The sequence below is a fragment of the Echeneis naucrates genome, chromosome 6 (genome assembly GCF_900963305.1).
Source record: "Echeneis naucrates chromosome 6, fEcheNa1.1, whole genome shotgun sequence".
Classification (NCBI taxonomy): domain Eukaryota; kingdom Metazoa; phylum Chordata; class Actinopteri; order Carangiformes; family Echeneidae; genus Echeneis; species Echeneis naucrates.
This window is the reverse complement of record NC_042516.1, coordinates 19,176,130-19,189,918: the sequence shown is the minus strand read 5'-3', so window position 1 is coordinate 19,189,918 and position 13,789 is coordinate 19,176,130.

Below are 13,789 nucleotides of genomic sequence, written 5' to 3'. Positions count from 1 at the left end.
ACTCACTGACCTAGACTCAATGGGCCTTAAAGATTTTCATGATTTTTTTTTTTTTTAAAGAGTGGATTCTACTTTGTAATCATTTTGCATGCTGCTGTTTGTGTACTATATTGATGTCATTCAACTTGATTGAAAATGTTGTGATGATGGGAGGATGGCACAAATTTATTAGCTGTAAAACTGCTTTTGTAATTATGATACTTAGATGTAATTTCTAAGAAAATGACTCGATCACTTTGAACTGCTCAAAGCTGCTGTTGAGTGATGTACATTCAAACTGATGATACTCTCACTTTAACCGTGTAACAGACACAGCCATGTTTATACGTAAGCCTTAACAGTTTTTGTAACAATATTGGGATCCTAAAATGCTTTGCACACAGAGAATCGGGTGATTTTGAGCTTTCAAACAATATATAATTTGTCAAGGTTGTGGGAAGATAAAGCCAGGCACAGACTAAAGTACATCCCCTACCAAGGCCAAGGTATCCCACGGGTAGGATGGTGCATTTTAAAATGGTGAGCAGCTTTACTTTTTCTTTTTTGCACCTAACCAGTATTTCTACATTTGAACCTTACAAAATGATTAATTAATTGCACATCAGCATTGCTTTGACCCCTCTATTCAGGTTCTATTAAGCATACAGAAACATAAGATATTTAAACGAATTTGAATTCATAACTTTAGAAATATGTTTAATCATACATTTCTGCATGTGCCTATTTGGAAACTTTCAAGCCTAAATAAGAGAGACTTTGTACTATTATTGTACGCACTTCCATACAAGATTAGTCTCAACTGCACATGGCTCCATGTCGACTATACCACTCGAACTCCTCAGTATCTCTTTTGCTTTTGGAGAGTTTGGTGGGTCCATCAAATATTGAAAACATTTGCCCTGCAAGTCCTTATTCTTTTCATGAAACTTCCCTCATTGTTGGCACAGTTGATGGCTACACATCATCGTCTTTTGCCTTCTATGTAAATACATTTGATTTTGGCATCTTTACTCCCTGGATTCTTTATAATATAAATATAATATTATAAATTGCTTAACATATTTTTTCCATTACATTTTTTTTCTGCTTTCAATAATGTAAACAGTCATAAAAACATTGTAGATTAGAAGATAATGTAATTTTCGAACATAAAATATTCCTAGTAGTGCGCTATAGGCCATATCATAACCTCATTTAATTTAACATGAATGAACATCGTTTTTTTATGCTCATTTCTGTGTAATTTATGCACCACTGTTAATTAGCGATCCATTGTAATCAATTAACTACAAAGCAATTGTGTTTACTGCAATTTCTCAAACATATTCATTTATATTATCTAATATAAAGAACAAAAGGCAACATAATTGGAAATGTACAACTCGTGACATAGTGTGACTAAGTGTCATGTAGTCCTGCTTGTTTTAAAGGTTTGAGTTGCATTGGTGTTGTGTATGAGCTTGTGTGTTAAAATCTGAGCCCCTTATAGTGACAAGCGTGGATGTGTGTTTCTGTGTGTGGGCAGCGGTGCATTTGTGTGAATCGGTGTGTGTGTTTCAGAGTGTTGTCAGAAGTGATCCCATTTTCATTACTCACTGGCTCAAAGAAGGAGGTGAGGCCCTGGCTTGCAGCAGTGATAAATGCATTACCCCAATAAACCCCATCTCTTCTGAGGTGCTGAATGCTGACACACACACACCCAGACACACACTGAGGACGGGGTACAGAGGGATGGATAGATAAAGGGAGAAAGAGACAATCAGATGGGAAGAGAAAGACGGTGACAGGTAAGAGGAGATGAGACCGAGGATATGGAGGAAAGGAAAGGGGGGAAAAAACAGCAGAGATGGGAAGACAAGGGAAAGAGAAAGGAAAAGTGACATGTGCCAAGGAAAAAAGAGTGACAGGAAAGAGAGGAGATGGAGGGGGGGGGGGGGTGCAGAGAAGCACCAGAGAGTGGGAGGTGGTGGTGGGAGACAGAAGGTTATGGGTAGAATGGTGCTAATGGCTGTATGCAGAGCAGGACTTCGGGGCAGGCCGGGGCTTGTGTGGACAGAGGGTTGGTTGTGTGCATGGGTGGATGGATCGGTGGAAAGAGTTAAAGATGGAGTGAAACGACAGTGGAGGGAGGTGAAGGATCAGTGGTGTCCAGCTGGCCACTTCCGCATCCCTTCATTAGAGAAGCACATGTCTGTTGGGGATCACAATCCATGATCAGCCAACAGTGTAGTGCATGTGTGAGAGTGGGCATAGTTCATATATGATATTGTGTGTTGTATTTATGAGTTTACGTATGCGTGTGTGCCTGAAAACCTTTGTTTGAGCTTAGTATCAATTGTGTATATGCATATAAAGAGCATGTCTAAATATGTGGTGTGTATAGTATTTGTGCTTACATTTACATGGTGTGGGAATATTTAGTTAAGGGCTTGAATTTATAAAGTGTGTGTGTGTCTCTCAGCCTGAAATCCTAATCACCAACTCTTTCACTAGCGCTCTCTGTCTGTGTCTCTCTCTCTCTCTCTCTCTCTCCATCTTCTTTGCTTCCCGCCCACCACTTCTGGTAATGAGGTGAAGGTGAGAGCGGATCAGAACCCTTAGCAGAGTGGACCAGCCCCATCCTCAGTCGCAACTACATGCAGGTCAGGCCTCCCTCATTAGCCACCATCACAGTGACATCACAAGTGAAAGCGCTGGTGTGCAAATTGAATACACCAAGTTCACTGAATCAATCAGAACCTCAGTAGAGACCTGCTGAGTCTCCACTTAAACAAGGAAGAAAGGGGGGAAAAATAGCCACGCTGGCCTTTTTAATGTCTTTTTGGGATTCTTGTGAGGAGGAGTTGGATGTGGTGTGTTGGGGGGGGGGTCAGATAGGGAAAATGAGAGGCTGAGTGGGGTGGAGGGCAGAATACAATTAAAAGGGAGCAGAGAGTCAAGGGGACTGACCTGCTGATGGGAGGGGAGAGGGGGCAGTTCTGAGTGCACGTGCACCACATAATGAAAGGTTGAACTTTTTGTGGCCGGGGTGGCATACCAAATCAACTCACCCTGGGAGTGTTGAATGAGACAGAGTGGGGAAAGAGTGGACTGCAGCCCGAGAGAGTGGAAAGAGAAATAGCAACAGCAGGCGACCTGAGCAAAAGAGGCAAAGGCGATGGAGAGGTTGAGACTTTAACGAGGGACAAGGGAGGGAGAGAGGGACTGAACATGGGAGGGACAGAGGGATACAGACTGACTTGGTGAATGAGTGGAGAGGAGGAGGAAGGAAGAGACAGAGTGATAAGCCCCCGCTACGTGGCTGCCATGGGGGCCTGAGTGACAGAAATTAATAATTAGTGACAATGATTGACAGTGCTCCCTCCATCTGCGGCTCTCCGCCGCCTCGCAACGCCTGCCTCCGCCAGCGACCGCGGGCACAATGAGCTCCAGAGGGATTGTGGGAGACGCACTTGATTGACAACTGCCTCCTGGAGAGACACGGGGGGGTGGAGGGGTAGTAGAGGCAGAGTAGAGAAAGGAGAGAGTGAAAGAGAGGAGGAGTGGTACATGCGAGTGGGGTAGAGGGGTGAGGTGGGTGACAGGGGGCAAAGGGGGATGGAAAAAGAGGGAGGTTGGGATTTTGGAAGATGGTCAGAATATTTTTTCTCCCTCCCTCTCAGACATTGAGAAAGGATCTGCTGCTATCAACTCATCTCAGTCCGCTCTCCTATTACCACCCCCACTTTTTTCATCACACCTAGGGTTGTTAATCTAGCCATCCCACTTTCACCAGTGCCTTAGTCCATCCCACATCAGTGTATAGCACATTTATGCAAAAGTGACAAATGTAGTACAGACAGAGGGACAGGTCTAAGTAAAGAGGAGACGATGAGAGCAGGGGCAAAGACTTGTGGGTTTTCTGCCTTTAGGGGGAAAACCTGTGATTAGACATCAGCAGGGAATTTGTCACTTTCTCCATCTCCATCCTGTCTCAGCTTTCCTCCTTCCATCCATGCTCCACGTAGCCATCCTCGGCTTTCTCTTTACTGTCAGCAGTGACACCATGGAGTGGTTTTGCTATACATCTTGTCTTCCTTTGGACCCGAGAGTGCATCTGTGTAGGAGTAGAGCCTTGTATGATGATGTATTCACAAGCTGTATGACATGAAGTTCCACAAATGTTTATTTTTTTTAATCCTTGTTCCTTTTTTCTTCTATTTTTCTGTCCTCTCCTTATCATCCTTTTTTGTTTTTTTTTTTCTCTTTTGATCCATTTTTTTCTGTTTTTCCCTCTGGTGTACCCCTCTCTTCATCTCTTTTCCTTCCATGCCAGGCCTGTTTCAGCCTGCCATGACATGGCCTGGGCTAATGTGCTCCAGTGTGGCTTAATCGCTGCACAGGTCTCTAAGGCTTACTGCTACACACTGTAACAAAGTACACTATTTACCTTAGGGCCACAAAGAGAATAGGCTTGCACAGAGCGCAGAGAAATCCAGTGGGGAATCAGTTTCACATCACAACACATTATTGATTCTGCGTTTCCCCCCTTCCAAAAAAAAAAAAAAAAAAAAACAGACATGTGTTTCATTGTTGTCTGAGCTTTACTTCCTATCTCTCTGTCCCTCACAGAGGGGTGCAGGGAGCTCAGGATTAAGGTCATGCCCTAGAGGTAAACACTGCAATGTGTCTTATTTTTCCACCAAAACTATCCATTTTACTGCTTAATGGTTCTTTGTACTCTTGTGGGGTGCATCAGCTGTCTGTTTGCCCTTGTTATACATCATGTTGTAACAGCTGTAGTGATTGCTTTGGAAAAAGGTGAGGAATTTCAGGTAGCAAAGGTAATGGCTACTCTGGCAATTGAAGGGCAGCATTGCATTGTTTACAGTGAGAGTTAGACCGACATCACATAGGTCCAACTAACACCCAAAAACCAAAATCTAATTTATTTTCAAGGATTCCAAAGAACACCAAACCACATCTCCATTATTCATTTATCTGCTGTTTCACAAAATCAATTTTTGAGAAAATGTCTGCTGCTGTTCATTGATTGAGCATTTGTTGAATGTATGGTGAATGGTAAATGTCCTTGAAGGACTAATGCCATTTTCTTTCTTGCTTAACTTTGCTGCAACCCTAGTCTTTGTGTGTGCACGCGCACACATGCACGCGCTAAACAGACGGCACAGAACACGTGGAATTGACAGCTGGTAACTGCAGGGTCCAGCAGGTGCTCTGTGTGTGTGTGTGTGTGTGTGTGTGTGTGTGTGTGTGTGTGTGTGTGTGTGTGTGTGTGTGTGTGTGTGTGTGTGTGTGTGTGTGTGTGTGTGTGTGTGTGTGTGTGTGTGTGTGTGTGTGTGGCCCCAGAGGGCCACTGACTCATGGCCAGAGAAGCAGACAGAGGTGTGTTCATGTGTACACATATCTGTATCTGTATAGATATACATGTATGCGTGTTTGTGGATATAGTGGGATCTTGCTGACTGACTAGCCTGGAGTTGACTTCACTTCAGCTCCAGTGATTGATTGGAATGGGCCTGGACATGAGGCGATGCATTGCCTTTGGTTCCTACCTTTGACTACCTTCATTACATCAATAGCAGTCGCTCTACTCTTTACTGTTTAGTCTTTGTCTGTTTGTGTGACCTTTTACTGAACTTTCTAGACTTTATTATGACTTATCTTCAGATCTGAACAAAACATGTTTTACTGGTCCAGGGATCACATGGAGAGACTTGTGGGGTCAGTTTGATTAAATTGATCAGTCAGTGTAAAATATGGGGATTAGCTTGTCCACAGCATTTTTGCAGAAGGGAAGTTTTTAGGACCGCACAGTAAAAAAAAAAAAAGCTCTATCTCTCTGTCTGACTTGCTCTTTTTTATTTCTCTCAGTAGAACCAGCTTGTTTTTGGTCAGTATGTCATTTGATGGAGTGTGTTTGCCTGCCTGCCTCTGGCTGTGGTGCCATCTTGAAAGGCGCCGCAGCACCAACACCTGGCCCGCCGGCTGCCTCTTTGGTCTGCCTCACCTTTTGTCAGCACCATGTTAATGAAGGCCCTGTCAGTGTCCACCGCTCGCACACTGGGGTGCCTTTTAATGAGTTCGCTATTTGATCGCCATAGACACCCGACATTAACGATGCTTTTTCTTTTTTTTTTTTTTTTTTTGTTATCCCTTATGGACGATGATCCTTCGCTCTTGTATATGTATGTGTGTTTTCAGCAGTGGGTTTGTGTGCAGTTAAAGGGGAGGGAGACAAGAAGGAGGGGGCTGGTCAGCTGATTAGGACTAGTTTCTAATAAAAGGAGGAGGATGGTTGTCTTTTAGAAAAAAGAGAAAGAAAAGAAAATTATTATTTTTATTCCTCCCTCCCTCCATACCCAAGTGAGTCGTGGCCCTCCCTTTTCAGGGGTAGATGAAAGCAGCTGTGCGCAGGGCTTCCAACAAAAAGTGCCAAGTGATCACAAACAAACCTTCAGATGAATCACATCAAAGGCGCTGCCCCAATTGTTAGCCCTCTCGTATCTGTGGAAAATTGGCTCATTAAGGGCAAAAAATGACATTGTTTACATTAGCCGGGGCCCTGATTAGTGCCAGCCATGTTTGTTGTGTTGCTCTGCTGTCCGCTTACCAACAGACCACTTGAGCCGCTCGGCACAATCGTTCCTTTGAAGGCTTTCTTTCTCTGGAAAAAAAGGAGATAGAAAGAGTGAGGACAACAACAACAAAAAGAAAAGGGGGAAAAAACAGAGCGGGGAAAAATACACCCATTCACAGACGCACATAAACACATACAATGGCTGTTCCAAACTCCACACAAATGGACATGATGGCTGGTCTTTTCTCTCTCTGCCTTGCTACTCTCCTCTGCTCATCGGCTTTTCTCTCTTTAGGACTAATTAGGTTGCTTGTGGAAATGGAGGCGATAGGAGAGGACAGTTGAGCCAATGATGAGTCTGTTTGTGCAGTAATTGCGCTGATAAAGAGGGTGGTGTTTGTTGGCGGCAAAGAAAAGAAAAGAAAGAGCTTGACAATGAAGGGGCCTGGGGCTCTTCTTTCTGCCAATGGCCTCATCTCGCTGAAAAGAACACCTTTTGTCGAGGGAGGCTTTTGTAAATTGAGATGATTTCTAATCTGTGGAAAGTGCCATGTGTTTTAGACAGGCAAGTGTGTATGTGTGTGTGTGTTTGATGTTGTAGGTCTAAGGTGCAAGGGTCCTCTTACCTTCTTCTCTCCCACTTAAACTCCTTTCTTCACTCTTTTCTCAGTCTGTTTCTATTTTATTCCACAATTCAGAATCTGTAGAATCAATCAGCACTAGAACCATAGATGAGATAAAGTTAATCTTTAATCAATTCTGCAGTGATATTCAATTTCTGCAGCAGCAGAAAATGATAATTCAGTGCATAAACACAACAATATTTTTATATTCTCTTCATTGCACCAGTTTATAGATGCAGAGATTTGTAAATAAACATACAATTGCCTCTCAATCTGAATCAGAAGTCATCATTTCCATCTTTTTAATTCTATCAAATACTTCTTGGTAACTTCACCCAGCAAGTTCCTTCAAAGAAACATTTTACCGATTAAAATTCAGGAGGGGACATTTCATCTATCCCAGTCTGGTCTGGCACCGGTGACAGAACGACAGTTTGTGAAAAAAAAGGATGGGAAAAAAACTTGGGGAGTAAAACTTCAAGTTATGGGTGAGCAGGTCAAGCTGCATCGCTAACGACAGCCATCGACCTCGAGCTTGCCCTGTGTTACCCTTCACCTTCCGCGGCTCCCCAGGCCACCTCACCTTTGCTCTGGGAGAGAAATGGAGTCTGAGGTAGATTTGGGGGGAGGGACTGAGAGAACGACAGAGCAGACCTCCCCCTCAACATAATGATAACCACTGAGATCTGGTCACTGTCCCCCTGCGGCCCCCGGACACTCAGTCCCGCAGCCCACAGGTCAGCTCAGCACATTATACCTCCTCACTCCTCATGAACTCTCTGACTCCGCATTTACATACCACCAGTTTTTTCTGCTTTCTTTCTTTTTTCCCGGTTTGTTACACTTCTCCTTTTTTTTCTTACTACACCTCATTTTCTTTGCTGCCTCTGCTGAACTCCTCCCTTTCTCCTCTTTGTCTTTTGCATTTCATCTGTACAATCTAAGTAGTGTGTGTCTAGGTGTGTGTGTATATATGTGTATAATAATTACCATTTAGAATACTAGCAGATCTCTGAGGGAGGGAGCCCAAGTTTGCCAACACTGAGGCATTGTGGGAGCTGTTTGGTTTGTGTTTAGGTGCCCTTGGTGTCATGTGCTGAAGAATCAGAATTTCCTTGACTTTTGACCATCTTTGGCCCCAGGGGGAAAGCACGGAGGGATAGAAGGGCACGGACTGACTTCCATTTGCTGTTTAAGGACCCATATGGAAAATATAAATTGGTAACAGCAGGAAAGACTGAAACTATTGGCATTCAGGGCATCTACCATTTGAATTCATGAGGTTATGTTGTGACTCTGCCCACTTCTCGATTGGAATATTTAAGAATGTGTCACACGAGGAGAGACAGATAGAGATGTCAGCACAGCTTGTTTCTGTCATTGTTTTCTGTTTGAAATCTTTTTAAAAGTCTCCTTTTGGATTTCCCTCAATTTTTTGTAATAAATGATTCAAGACAGAATGAATGTTGTCAATTCGGATGAGTTGATTTATTTATTTTGTACAAACTGAAAAATTCTGCAGCTTGGTAAAAATATATCTGATTACGGCGGCAGCAGTCATTCTATCCAAGTGAGAAACTAACTTTAATGCAGGTGGCAAAAAAAGTTTACACTTCTAAGGAGTTGGACTAAGACTGTACATATTCATATGTTATGAACAGTCTAACCAATAAGTGACTTTTTCTTCAGTCAGTTTTGTTTTAATAATTCAAGCCTTTAATAATTTCACAAGACTGTAATTACGAGAAAAAACTAATTCCAGTGTTCCATATCAAACCCTTACTCTATGTGACGAACTGCAAACTGGGGTTTGTCCCTCAGGTTTTTCCATTCTTTTCAGTTTTATTTTGATTTCCAATCAGCGTATTCAGTAAGTTAAACAGCTTGTAAGAACTGTATAAAAATGAAACAGTGACTTGTAACACATGCATAATGTGCCGTCTCATGAATCATTATCATTCTGCCTCACGTTTTCTTTCCAGGAACTACATGTGACAGCCACTAGGCAGCAGCTGTAAGGGCTAAAGCTTGCTAGGCGGATGGGAAGTGTATGCTGTGTGTGTTTATATATGTGTGCTGAAGAGGAAAGAGGAGGGGTGCTACAATGAGTATAGGGCTTTACAGGAGCAGGCCTAGTGAGGGACTACATTAGGATGGGGTTGTGTTCTGCTCATGGGACATGGGACCAACTGCGACCTTGTGGATAATAACTGCCACCAGGGGTCACGGCCAGCCCCGAGAGAGAGAGAGAGAGAGAAAGAGAAACAGAGTCAATGAGAGAGGACAAAGCTTCATCACTTCCCCCATTCTCTCCAACTCACTCGGAGTGCACTCTCGTTCATGTCACTGCTATCAGTTTAAATGGAGCATTATGCAAAATGGAGATGATTTTGGCTTCAGGGGGTGTGATAGGGAGAATTGCGGGTTAATGTAGGGGAGAAAAGAAAAGAGAGATGGGGATTTTGTCGGGTGAGAAGATAGGGTTAGTGTGATAGTGCTAGGTTGTGGGGTTTTGTGAGGGTTGTTGGAGGGAGAATTGGGGGTGTGGAGGGGGGTATAAGAGGGTTAATAAAAGTGACAAGTGAGTGTTTCATTCTATCTAAGCCACCCTCCTAGACAGGTAACTCACTTAGAGGATTCGCTGAGTGAGTGAGTCAGGCTACTGGGGGAGATCGTCACTTCAGTGTCTGTCTCAATATAAGCCAGAGGCGACATAGGACCCCGGGGTCCGGCCTTCCTATATAAAAGCCCACCTGAGAGCCAGCACAATAAAGGCCACTCAGCCAGATGCAATAAACCACAAAGAGAATTTCCTGAAAAACCTGATTTAAGCTGGAAAGGAATTGAAAGTTATTTGCAAATAGTGATTTTCTAAAATCACATACCCCAGGCTGACTTAGGAGAGTCATTCATATAAGATTGACTGTTATCTACAAGCTAAATAGATTTGGTTTTACCTGACTCAAAAGAAAAAGTTATTGGAAAACACACCAAGTCTCTCGTCTCTTCTAGTGAACTTGTTGAGGGGAAATGCAGTGCTGGATATATCCTCAGAGGACTTTACATTTTCATCACATACACTGTTTTTGAAAGGGAATTGACTTTTAAAGATACTCAAATTCCAGACTTCCTCTAAATTTATTGTACTTGCCATGAATTGAAGATGTGATTATTTTAAAAGTTCACCGTGATGAGAATTTTGCCTTTGTCATGTTTTTATCTATTGACTTTTTAAACGAAAAAGTTAATTTGATCACCTTTGTTATTGACAATGTGTCTCTCCATATTATGTCAGATTAAAGACCAAATACAGTTTTTTCATTGTGAGGTAGGGATCAGTAATATATTTTCTGTATGAAGGCCATTATCATTTACAGTATCTTTTAATTAGCTTGACAACTTGCTCACTACTGTTTCCTGTGGACCAAAAAGTTTGGCATGGGGACAGCGTGACAGGAGGTGGGGTGCATTACATTTTCAATGAGAATTTAAGACTGCAGCACCTAAAACTACAGTTAATGACCTGAATTACTGCTATTGGCTTTAAAAAAAAATCTATAATATGTAAGAAACTGTCATCTTTGAATGACATTTTTTTTTTTTTAATCTAAGGATGTCCGGCCTATAACGTGATAGAGCTGTGTCATGTTTAAAATTTTGTATGAATTTATGGTAGTGTACTATCTTATGCTGGCAACAATATAGATGATTTCTTGTACATTTCATTTGACTGTTAGTCAGAGCTCACTGGCAGAAACTGGTTTGGGATGATATTGATAAATCTCAGCTATGGCAGCATAAAACTCTTGTTGGAAGTGCAGAGTTTTTGTTGGGGGAAAGGAGGGGAACTTCTGGCCAATGCTCTGGCATATGAAGCATAAGAAATCCCTTTGGGGTGTGTTAAATTGTTTCTGTGTATCAGTATTACAGAGGTTAACAATTATTTTCTCTCTTGAAATGAGGGGCGCTGACCCTAATATGAGGTCATTTAACACCCGTAATAAGATGATAATTGGCCAGTGGTAATGGTCTTGCCCCTTCCCCACAGCCAAAACTGTCATTTAATTGTAATAGATTACATTTGTATTAGTTACATGTATTATTTCTAAAATGACGTGAATGGAGATTTATGTGTACGAGCGTGCTGAGACTTGAGATAATAATACTTCAAGTCATTTCCTCTTTTTCCATCCTGATTTATTTTTTTCTTTTTTCTTTTTGTACACTCAATGCCCCACTTCCTCACGTGCGCGCTTCACTGATGACTGTCGTAATTGCGTGTTCACGGGCTCGATTTCCCCCGAGGGGTTCCCCAAATTAAAAGAAGTCATCCCACTCTTCCCTCATCTCCCTTTTTCTCCAGCACCCTGTTTTTTACACACACACACACGCTCTTACTTTATCTCTCCCCCCCTTCTTTCTGTCTCTCTTACAATCCTGCTCCGGGGATGCCATGCTTATTTGAATGGAACTTTCTTGTCTTTTTCTCTTCTTCCTTTTCAGGCCGCGTGCCACTAATGAATAAATAAAACACACACAAGCAGTGGATTGACTTTCATGCATGGGTGCACTGGCTTTGATGAGACACCCCCCCCTCCAATCTTATAGACAAGCTGCTGAGGACAGTCACTCTCTGCTCTGCTAGGCTACTGTTAAACATTTGTTCTGTATGCAGATGATGCAGATTTTGAATTTGACAGTGCCTCTGGGGTCAAATATAACTGAAAAGACTGAAAGGATTTAAATTAATTTTTTTTTTTTAAGAATTATAATCAATCATGCTTCAAAAAATGTTAACCCGTTTGTTCACAAATAAACATAAGCTTTTCTGTTCTAAGTAGTAGTCAATTTTGCAACTTTTTTTTACAAAAACAGCAGAGGTTTTTATAATAAACTCAATCAGAATGGGCAGTGATAGATTCCAAAGTGCATCACCTGCAGAAATGGACAATGAAATCTTATCAAGAGAAAATCTGAGGCGATATCATCCTTCAACCAAAGTTTGCTTGTGAAGCTTGTGAAGGAATGAAAATGCCAAAATAAAATAAATATAATAAACAATTCGGCCCATGTTTACTCAAATAAAAAAAGTCTAAACTCTCAAGCAGTAGTGGGATATGATGGTACAAATCTTTTGATTTGGCAGTGGACTGTATTTACCAACCTTTACGGCCACAGTTTAGAAGGAAAATTGAGCCCTTCCTTGTTACCAATAGCCTTTGCTTGTACTTGTGCAGCTAAAGCCAGCAGTGTTTGCCCTCTTGTAACTACCAGGGGCCTGGCCTGCCAAACAGGGCAGAGGGATCCTGGCACTAATTAGCTCGTAATGGCTTCATAAATTATAGACAAATCAAGGCGGTGCATCAGACAGACGTTTTAATGAAAAGTTGTAATGGGTCACCCCCGGAGGCCTTAGGGCTGAGGTCCTCCTGCCTACCAGGGTTATCCATCACATCACACCTAGCAACAGTACTGCATCCACAGACTGGTGCAGATACCGTGTGGATGGGCTGGAGCTCTCATTCTCGCCACCAATGAGAACTTTTTAATTGTTTTGCCATGTAGGAGGTTCACAGCCTAGCAGATTTGATGTTCCAGCAGATATTCCAATGAAGCAATCTTTTCCCCTATTCAGCGACATTGCATCACCTTGCATCACATCTAAAAACATGCGTATCATGCATGCCCACACACCAAGCATGCATCAATTACGCATATGGGATGCAGCACAGATGACGCCTTAGTTTTTCTAGACAGAGGTGCCTCTTTTTCACCAAGAAAACTTTGGGAAAATTGATGTCAATCCCTGGAACGGATGGTCAAATAAAATCGTTCTGGGACTTATTGATGTTTCTTTTGTCCCTCCGTTCAAGACCCGATAGGGTTCTGGCCGCGGCTGCCAGATGAACGTCTGAGAATCATTAGCAGAGCTGATTTGATTTACGTCCTGTGTAGATGGGGCCACCCAAATGATCTGCCTCTCCATGGCCGTCATCAATCACCGCCAACCAGAGGGCACAGCAAGCACGCATGGGAAAGAGAGCGGCATGGCACACCAAAGCACCCACAGGGCTGTGTGTATATGTGGGCATGTAAGCACACACTGCACTAATGTATACTCATGCATTTGCTGAGTGATTCTTTTTTTTTTTTTCATTGTGTATCTTAATGTAGGGTGTATATTGTGTGTACGTTGGTTTGTGTGTGACTGAGTGTATGAAGGCTGTTGAATTTAGATCTGAAAATGTTAATATCAGCTATTTAAATGACACTGTCATTTCTTCAGTAATTTTAGGGGATGTATTGTTAGCACACAGTGCTTTTCTTTTTTTAAAGCTGTTCTTGCCTAGTTTGCCTTACTCCTCTGTAGCTGTTAAACCACAGTTCACAAAAAAGGTAAACAAACACTGTTGTGTTTTACAAAACGAAAAGAAGAATAAATTAGGATTTTGCCTGTATCTTTATGTCATACCAAACAATTCATAAGGGTAATGAAACTGGCTAGGCTGGAAATGTTGAGCAAGTAGGAAAACTTTTTTTTTTTTTTTTGGATTGAAAGCCAGACTAATTGAATCACAGATCAGAT